Here is a 10,305-nt window from a genome sequence, read left to right as displayed (position 1 = left end):
GAATCTGAAAGCGTCCACAGCTCAGCTGCCGTTGAGTAAGCGCTTCTTAAGTGCCAAGCTCTGTGCTAATGACTCAGCGTGCACGGTGTCTCATTCTTCACTTCTCATCGCTGTACTATCAGGGAGTCCAGAGACCAGAGGTCTTCGATCACCTAGAAATGCAATTAGTCGTTGCACGAGGTAACTGATGTGACAGCGAGTGCTCCTGCAGTTTCTTGACCTTCAGGTTTAAGTGAAAATAGACTTAATAGTATCTGCCTTCGGCAGCTAGCTCTGAGAATTATTCTTATTTTAAAGATAGAGAAATCAGAGCTCAGGAAAGCTAACCACTAGAATGCTAAAGGGCATACTGCTATAAAAGAGAAAAGCTAGAATTTGAACATACATCTCTAGTTCCAAAACCCATGAACTAAACATTCTTCTTTTTAAGCCCTTTGCCTAGAATCTGGCTGAATATGGGTCCCCAAACTAAAGGAATATAGCTCCGCTTTTTCCTCCCTAAGCTGCTAATTGTACTTGTCTTCACCAGGCATTTGATATTTGCCTGGTGCCTGCAATTACTGACATTTCTACATGGTTGGTTATGCTCAATTAGGACATAACCAGGCTCTAAAGGGAGCCTAACAGGCATCGGATTTCCTATTGAAGAGGAGACATTTCCCTTTATGGTTTTCAAAAGTCTGAAGCAGGTGGGGAGTATAGAATGGATTTTACTATTCATTGAGAGTAGTAACTCAAAACCAGGGTAAAAAAAGAAGTGGGAGAGGGAGATTATTTCAAAATGAAGTGCATTTGTGGAAACTGAATATTTACATGGTGGCTCAGGTGGTAAAGAATCTGCCTGCAGTGCTGGAGACCTGGGTTCAATCCCTGGGTCAGGAAGATACCCTGGAGAAAGGGAATGGCTACCCACTCCAGTATTCTTGCCTGGAGAATTCCATGGAAAGAGGAGCCTGACGGGCTACAATCCATGGGGTTGCAAAGCGTCAGACACTACTGAGTGACTAACACTTATACCATATACAAAAATTAACTCAGAATGGATCAAAGACCTAAAGCCAAGAACTACATCTTGTATAAAACTCTTAAAACAAGGGAAATTTTCATGACATTGAATTCAACAGTGATTTCTTAGATATTACATCAAAAGCATAGGCAACAACAAAATAACAAAAGTTGGATTTCATCAAAATTTAAGTTTTGGGCATCAAAGGACGCTGTCAATAAATTGAAAAGACAACCCTGAGAATGGGAGAAAATATTTGCAAACAAACACATCTGATAAGGGTATGGTCTCCAGAATATATACAGAATTACTAAAACTCAACAACAACAACAACAAATAATTCAATTCAAAAATAGGCAAAGGACTTGAACAGACATTTCTCCAATGATAATATACCAAAGGCCAATAAAAGATGCTCAGTGTTACTGATCATTAGGGAAATGCACATCACAAGCACAGTGAGATACCAACTTCACACCCATTAGAATGGCTATAATCAAAGAGAAAGGAAAATAACAAGTGTTGGCTAGGATTTTGAAAAATCAGAACACTTACGCATTGCTGGTAACAATGTAAAATGGTACAGCTGCTATGCAAAATGACTTGGTGGTTTCTCAAAAAGTTAAACAGAATTATCATATGATCCAGCACCTGTGTGCGTGCTCACTCTGACTCTTTGCAACCCTATGGACCGTAGCCCACCAGGCTTCTCTGTCCATGGGGTTCTCCAGGCAAGAATACTGGAGTGGGTTGCCATTTCCTCCTCCAGGAGATCTTCCTAACTGAGTTCTTTACCACTAGCGCACCTGGGAAGCCCCAATCAAGCACCCAGGTATAACCTAAAAGAATGGAAGCAGAGACTCAGAAATTTGTACACCAATGTTCATAGTAACATTATTCACAATAGCCAAAAAAAAAAATGGTTCAATAGATGAATAAATAAAAATGTGATATGTCTGTATAATAGAATATTATTCAGCTATAAAAACATGTATGAAGGGACTTCCCTAGTGGTCCAGTGGTTAAAAATCTTCCTTCCAACCCAGGGGTCATGGGTTCAATCCCTGGTTGGGGAACAAGGATCCCACATGCTATTGGGCAGCTATTAATAAATCCACAGTTTGGAACCCCTGAACCCCCAAGCCATAACTAGAGAGAGAATCCCAGACACCACTCGAAAGACCTCCTATGCTGGAAAAAAGATCTGTGAGCAGCAACTAAGACCCAATACAGCAAAATAAGTAAATATTAAAAAAAAGTATGAAGTATTGATATACGCTACAACAGGAATAAACTTTGAAAACATTATGGTAAGTAAAATTAGCCAGTCACGAAAGGACACATATTGTTTAATTCCACTTACGTGAAGTGCTTGCTGCTGTTTAGTTGCTCAGTTGTGTCCAACTGGTTTGCGACCCCATGGACTGCAGCCCACCAGACTCTTCTATCTGTGGGATGTTCCAGGCAAGAATACTAGAGTGGGTTGCCATTTCTTGAACGGGGGCTTCCAAGGTGGCGTTGGTGGTAAAGAATCCGCCTGCCAATTCAAGAGACCCCGGTTTGATCCAGGGTTGGGAAGTTCCCTGGAAGAGGAAATGGAACCCACTCCAGTATCCTTGCCTGAAAAGCTCCATGGAAAGAGGAGCCCGTGGGTTACAGTGCATTGGGTGGCAAAGAGTCAGACATCACTGAAGTGACTGAGCATGCAAGCAATAAATGATCTCCTTTTTGTCTCTATAGATTTCCCTATTTGGCATTTTCATATGAATGAAATCATATCATATATGCATTTGCATAACTGGTTTCTCTCACTTAGCATATTTTCATGGTTTGTCCATTTTAGAACATGTACCAGTACCACATTTTAATGATTGAATAGTATTCCATTATATAGATAGACTGCATTTCTTTATCCAATCATAGTTAATCATTTCTACCTTTTAGCAATTATGAAAAATACTGCTATAAACATTCATATATGGTTTACTGTATAGGCATATATTTTCATTTCTCTTTTGTATATACCTAGGAGTGGAATTGCTGAGTTGTATAGTTTAATTGGGTTTCCCCAGTGGCTCACCCGGGGCTCAGAAACAATATGGACCTCACAGAAGCAGAAGATATTAAGAAGAGGTGGCAAGAATACACAGAACTACACACACACAAAAGATCTTAATGACCCAGATAACCATGATGGTATGGTCACTCACTTAGAGACAGACATCTTGGAGTGCAAAGTCAAGTGGGCCTCAGAAAGCATTACTATGAACAAAGCTAGTGAAGGTGATGGAATTTCAGCTGAGTTAGTTCAAATCCTAACAGATGATGCTGTTGAAGTGCTGCACTCAATATGCCAGCAAATATGGAAAACTCAGCAGTGGCCACAGGACTCAAAAAGGTCAGTTTTCATTCCAATCCCAAAGAAGGGCAATGCCAAAGAATGTTCAAACTACCACACATTGCACTTATTTCACACGCTAGCAAAGTAATGCTGAAAATTCTCCAAGCCAGGCTTCAACAGTATGTGAACTGAGAACTTCCAGATATTCAAGCTGCATTTAGAAAAGGCAGAGGAACCAGAAATCAAATTGCCAACATCCATTGGATCACAGAAAAAGCAAGAGAATTCCAGACAAACATCTACTTCTGCTTCACTGACTATGCTAAAACCTTTGACTGTGTCGACCAAAACAAACTGGAAAATTCTTAAAAAGATGGGAATACCAGACCACCTTACCTGCCTCCTGTGAAACCTGTATGCTGGTCAAAAAGCAGCAGTTAGAATCAGACATGGAACAACAGACTGGTTCAAAATTGGGAAAGAAGTACGTCAAGGCTGTATATTGTCACCCTGCTTATTTAACTTATATGCAGAGTACCTCATGCAAAAAGCCAGGCTGGATGAAGCACAAGCTGGAATCAAGATTTTTGGAGCATATCAATAACCTCAGATACGCAGATGACACCACCCTTATGGCAGAAAGTGAAGAAGAACTAAAGAGCCTCTTGAAGGTGAAATAGGAGAGTGAAAAGCTGGCTTAAAACTGAACATTCAAAAAACGAAGATCATGGCATCTGGTCCCATCATTTCATGATAAATAGATGGGGAAATGATGGAAACAGTGACAGACTGTATTTTCTTGGGCTCCAAAATCACTGCAGATGGTGACTGTAGCCATGAAATTAAAAGACACTCCTTGAAGAAAAGCTATGACAAACATAGACAGCATATTAAAAAGCAGAGACATTACTTTGTCGACAGAAGTCCATCTACTCAAAGCTATGGTTTTTCTAGTAGTCGTGTATGGATGTGAGAGTTGGACCATACAGAAGGCTGAATGCTGAAGAATTGATGCTTTTGCACTGTGGTGTGAAGACTCTTGAGAGTCCCTTGGACTGCAAGGAGATCAAACCAGTCCATCCTAAAGGAAATCAATCCTGAATATTCATTAGAAGGACCGATGCTGAAGATGAAGCTTCAATACTTTGGCCACCTGATGCGAAGAGCCAACTCATTAGAAAAGACCCTGATGCTGGGAAAGATTGAAGGCAGGAGAAGGGGGCGACAGAGGATAAGATGTTTGGATGGCATCACTGACTCAATGGACATGAGTTTGACCAAGCTCCCGGAGATGGTGAAGGACAGGAAAGCCTGGTGTGTTGCAGTCCATGGGGTCGCAAAGAGTTGGACATGATTGTCAGAGAGTGTTCTGCCTATGTTTTCCTCTAGGAGTTTTACAGTTTCTGGTTTTACATTTAGATCTTTAATCCATTTTGAGTTTATTTTTGTGTATGGTATTAGAAAGTGTTCTAATTTCATTCTTTTACATGTGGTTGACCAGTTTTCCCAGCACCACTTGTTAAAGAGTTTGTCTTTTCTCCATTGTATATTTTTGCCTCCTTTGTCAAAGATAAGGTGTCCAAAGGTACATGGATTCATCTCTAGCTCCATTAAAAAAAAGGCATTTGGCTGCACCAGGTCTTAGTTGCAGTACACAGGATCTCCCGTTTTCATTGTGGCCTGCCCAGGCCCCACGTACAGTAAAAGACACGACCCTTCTCCTAGGACCCCACCTACTGTCACACCAGGTCCTGGTGGTATAAAAAGGAGGAAAAAACACTGTAGTTGCCTGGGACAGACTTGAGGACCTTTACCATGGTCAGATGGAACCCTCTGCTCCGGACCCCCCTGGCTACTTTCCAGCAACCCTTTGACATGCACTGGACTAGAAGCTTCCAAATATGTGTTGACAATGGTTTCCTCTGGTCAGGACAATTATACCAATTTCATGTGTTGTCAGATTTTGTTTCATCTCATTTTTCCTTTAAGTCGTCTCTGTAGAAACACATTGTATTGGTGAGTCCCTGGGTAAAATCCGAGGGGGGAGGAGTTTCCTGAGTCCAGGTAGAGATGCTTATCCTCCAGAGTGAAGGCTGGCAAATGAGGTGTCACTTCCTGTTCTGTAAATCGAGTTTTATTGGAATACAGTCACCCCTATTTGTTCACATAGCATCTATAGCAGCTTTCCTGCTACAACCACAGAGCTGAGTAGCTGCAGTAAAGGCCATATGGCTTGCAAAGCCTGAGATAGCTACTGTCTGACCCTTCACAGAAAAAGTTGTCTAAAATCTTGTCTAGAGCACCCTGCATGGGGGCCTCTGTCCTGGCATCATCAGAGATGGGAGCTAGCCACAGCCTCCCAAAGAAAAAATGTAAGAAGGGATTTGGATATAGTTCACCAAAATGGAAAATTATTTCCATGGGATGGTCTATGCTCTCTGACATTCAGTGACTATCAAGAATTCAGATTGGAATCAATGGAATATTGATCAGGTTAATTGTCCTGGGATTGGTGGGGAAAGACACAGAGGGCTTGCTGGAGAGCTGGAAATACTTGTAGAAAAGGCCAGGGAAGGCTTGCTGACAAGTTCAGAGGGGCAAAGGGACAAGCACATACCCGGCCAGCCCAGAGGAGTGGAAGTCATGGCTTTCAGCACCTCATCTCACATCTGAGGATCCACGTTGGTTGTCAGCATAGAAACTTGCTATAGAAATTCTTTAGGAAGGACAGAGCGTGAGATGGTTGAATGGTATCACTGACTCAATGGACATGAGTCTGAGCAAATTCTGGGAGATAGTGAATGACAGGGATGCCTGGCATGTTGCAGTTCATGGGGTCACAAAAAGTTGGACACAACCGAGCAACTGAACAGCAACAATAGTTTAATTGTTTAAGGAACTGACACAAGGTTTTCCAAAGTGGCTGTACCATTTTGCATTCCCATCAGTAGTGATGAAGGTTCCAATTTGCCTGGAAATTGCACCGTAGTTGAAGGGGTCTCAAAGAGTCGGACATGACTTAGCAACTGAACAACAACATGGAAATTCTAGCACAGTTCTACAGGGGAAGGTGATCAGCACTTTTCAGTAGTAAACAACAACAAAGCAAAGTAAAAGACACTCGTATACAACCTCTGACATCTTCAGTATGTGTGTATCTTTGTGTGTGTATATATACATACATGTATATATATATATATATGTATGTGTGTGTGTGTGTTAGTTGCTCAGTCGTATCCAACTCTTTTGCAACCCCATGGACTATAGCCCGCCGGGCTCCTCTGTGCATGGAATTCTTCAGGCAAGAAAACTGGAGTGGATTACCATTCCCTTCTCCATATATATGTGTATATGTATATACATATGAACATGTTCCAACCCCCTTAAAATTTAAGAATATATATGTCTGTGTGTGGATGTAAAATCTTTACATATCAGAGCTTCAAGGCCTCCTTCCAGCTATGAAGTTCTATGATTTTAAGGCAGCATGTGCCTAATTTGGGATTCTGTTCAATTATATATATATATATATATATATATATATATATATTTTTTTTTTTTTTTGCAGCCATGCAGCATATGGAATCTTAGTTCTCCAACCAGGGACCCAGTCTGTGCCCCCTGCATTGGAAGTGTGGAGTCTTAACCACTGGACTGCCAAGGATGTCCCCATAAATGTTTAAGATGATAAATCAGTTCTAGATTGTGTCTATATAATGAGGAGAAGAGAGGGGTACTTACTGGACAAAGAGAGAGGGAGGGAAAGGAGTTGACAGAAGAGGCAGTGACGGAAACAAACACACCCATAAGGAGCTGCTGACGTGAGGAGGAGGCTGTAAGGAGGGCGGCAGGTTCACCGGGCCTCACCTCCAGCACCTGGCCTCTTAGAGAATATCATGAAAGTTCTTCCGAAGGTGTGTTGCGGACCTAAATGTGGTGCACGACCTGTAGGCAGATAAATGTACTCGGTCGGGCTCCTCTGAAGCTCACAGGGTGGAGAGGGGGTGGATCGCAGTGCAGGTAGTTGAGCGCATGGGGGAGTGTGTGGGCTGAGGAAGCAGCTGAGAGGCGCCTAACAGGGAAGGAGCCGTAGGCAAAAACCTCCAGAGACCCGAAGACGTGGAGGCAGTCAAGTGTAGGGGTGGAAGAAAGAGTATGTGCACCCGACGGTACAGCTTTTTGTGCAAAAGCATCAAGGCCAGAGGCAGCAAGGAGGGTTTGAAGAACCAGAGGGCGGAGCGCCTGGGGGCGGGGCTGGAGAGGCAGGTGTGGGCCGAGGGGTGGGGTTTGCTAGCAGAGGTGGATTGCACCGGGTGGTGTAGGAAGAGACCTCGGCGCAAGCACTTGCGCCGTCAGTCAGTCTTTAAGGCTCAGCTTCCTCATCCACAAAGGGGGATTAAAAACATCTACCTCATCAGGTTGTTGTGAGGATTCAAGAAGGTAATGAACAGTGCCATTACCTTGGTTTACTGGCACTGGGGGTCAGTAAACGCTACTGTGGGAGAGAGGAACACTGGGGAAGGATTTCAAGGGAGTGAGTGGTTCTGACAACGGCGAAATTAGATCACTTCGGGCTGGTGGCAGTAGGGGGAAACCCATCAACCACTGCAGTACCTGGGGATATTTGCCCCGTGTTTGTACTCTTCCAAGGACCATTTTACCCTCTCCCAAAGTCTGACATTAAAATGCAAAAGGGAGAAAAATTCTCAAGACGATTCTTGCCTGCAGGAGCCTCCACCCTCGGCATCCCGGCGTGTCCGTGCCCAGGGCCAGGGATGCAGGCTCCAGTTTGGGCTGCGGAGAGGTACGTGGAAGGTAGGCGACCCCACAGGAGGTGAGAACATCTCGCTGGCCCCGCCCCACCTGTGAGCTACAGCCAATCAGACGTCGCGAGGTCAGAGTGGGTGTGGCCGCGCCGGGAAAGGGCCCCAGTTCACTTGCTGTGCAGCCACCAACCAGGTCCCTGGAAGGGTAATAAAAGGGAGGAGAGTCATGAGGTCTTCAAATACTCAGAATCGGCAGGATGGAGAGGACCTCAGCCGGCCTGTCAAACAATAGGTTCTGTTAGTGAAGGCGACCTTTCATTCACAATCAAGTGTTTACTGAGCCCCTATAATATATACCAGGCATGACCGACTCAAAGGGCATGAGCTTGAGCAAACTCGGGGAGAGAGTGAAGGACAGACAGGGCAAGCTGGTATACTGCAGTCAATGGGGTCACAAAGAGTCGGACACCACTTGGCTACTGAACAAGGCGGCAGTGTTTTAGGTGCCTGAGGGGTCTCAAGAGGGACCAGAGAGGAGCCTACCTTACAGGGATGAACAGATACAGGGAGGAAATTATAAATGCTAGACACATAAAGCATCGGAAAGAGGATTTACCAGGAGCTGGGGGTGGGGGGAGGGTACACTTTTAAGAGTGATCTGGGAAGGCAGAGAGCTGAACAGTGTCTGTGGGCATCACGTGGGAGAAAACCCTTCTGGGCACCAGGATGCTGGGTGAATACATCATAGGGAGGACCATGCCTGCACCGGCCAAGGGTCTGCGTGCAAGTCCTGGTCAAACTGCTCCCACCCCAGGGAAATGCCCAAGCAGAAGTACTGGCTGACAGCGAGGAGGGAAGAGGACGGAGTAAGCCTGAAAAAGCTGTTAGAAAAGACTCACCTGTGACCCTGGAAGTTACCTGAAGAACTGGGGATTTTCTAAAACCCTCCTCAAGAAAAGTCCCAGAAGGAACTGCAGAAATTAGGTCTCCATCACACGCAGGGGGCAGGCCACAGTAGAGGATTCTTCCATCAGTTTGGACCTCTTGCTCTCAAGAGGCCCTATCAAGGCATGCTTCTGTGGTGGGGATACTAAAGCAGTAACATGGGGATTTCCCTGGTGGTCCAGTGGTTAGGAAACCACATGCCAATGCAGGGCACATGGGTTTGAGCCCTGGTCCAGGGAAGATTCCACATGCCACAGGGCAATTAAGCCTGTGTGCCCCAACTACTAAAGCCCACGTGCCTAGAGCCTGTTCTCTATAAGAAAAGCCACTGCAATGAGAAGCCCACGCAACTAGAGAGTAGATCCTGCTTGCCACAACTAGAGACAGCCCGCGAAGCAACAAAGACCCAGCACAGCCAGACATAAAGGACCAAACTAGTAACACTGCCTCAGGTGATGACGGGCCTCTTCCTTCTAAAGGAAGAAAAGGTGTGGGGAGGACTCTGCTCTAAGTAACCGTGAAACCTAACCAGCACAAGCACATCCGCCAGGCAGGATGCTCCCTGAAGGTGACAGACCACATGGACAGAGATCTTTGCTGCAGAAATCCAGGAATTGGAAAAAGGCCAGGAAGAAAGACTTGGGCACTGCTTTTCCTCTGGATGAAGAATATCCTCAGGAATTTTGCTTCTTTCTGGAACATATCAGCATGATGGTAAATAGCGTTGTATTCAGTTATTCTCTTGAGTTTCCACTGGTTAAACACAGAGCTGAGAATCAGAAGACTCGCAGCCTAAACTCACGTACAATTGGGAAGGATATGTGATAGAAGGCAAGACCTTTTTTTCATTTTATTGTTTCAAGGCCTTTTTAAAAGTAAGTGAATGTACTCCACCATATTTATACTCTCCCAGGTAGCCTCCTCAGCAGGCTAAGCTCTTCTTCCAGACATCTTACTAATATTTGATGTTTATTTTGACCTGAACTTGTTACTGCTTTTTTCATTTCCCAGCCATGTGACAAAACCAGCACTATTCAAAAACCACACACACAGCTTCCCTACCCAACTTAACGGGGTGTGACATGAATCTCAAGGAGTCTTAGCTGTTTCCAGATACTGAAGCCCCTCAAAATGATCCACCGCCTGAGTAAACTTAAAATGCTGCACAACTGGCTCAGAAGGCCACCCACAGGTGGAGCTCTACACATGCCCTGAGCACAGGCCAGTCCTCAAAAAGTGGTGACCAC

The sequence above is a fragment of the Bos indicus x Bos taurus genome, chromosome 17 (assembly GCF_003369695.1).
Source record: "Bos indicus x Bos taurus breed Angus x Brahman F1 hybrid chromosome 17, Bos_hybrid_MaternalHap_v2.0, whole genome shotgun sequence".
NCBI classification, from domain to species: domain Eukaryota; kingdom Metazoa; phylum Chordata; class Mammalia; order Artiodactyla; family Bovidae; genus Bos; species Bos indicus x Bos taurus.
The sequence above is the reverse complement of the archived record's forward strand: the minus strand, read 5'-3'. Positions refer to the sequence as shown.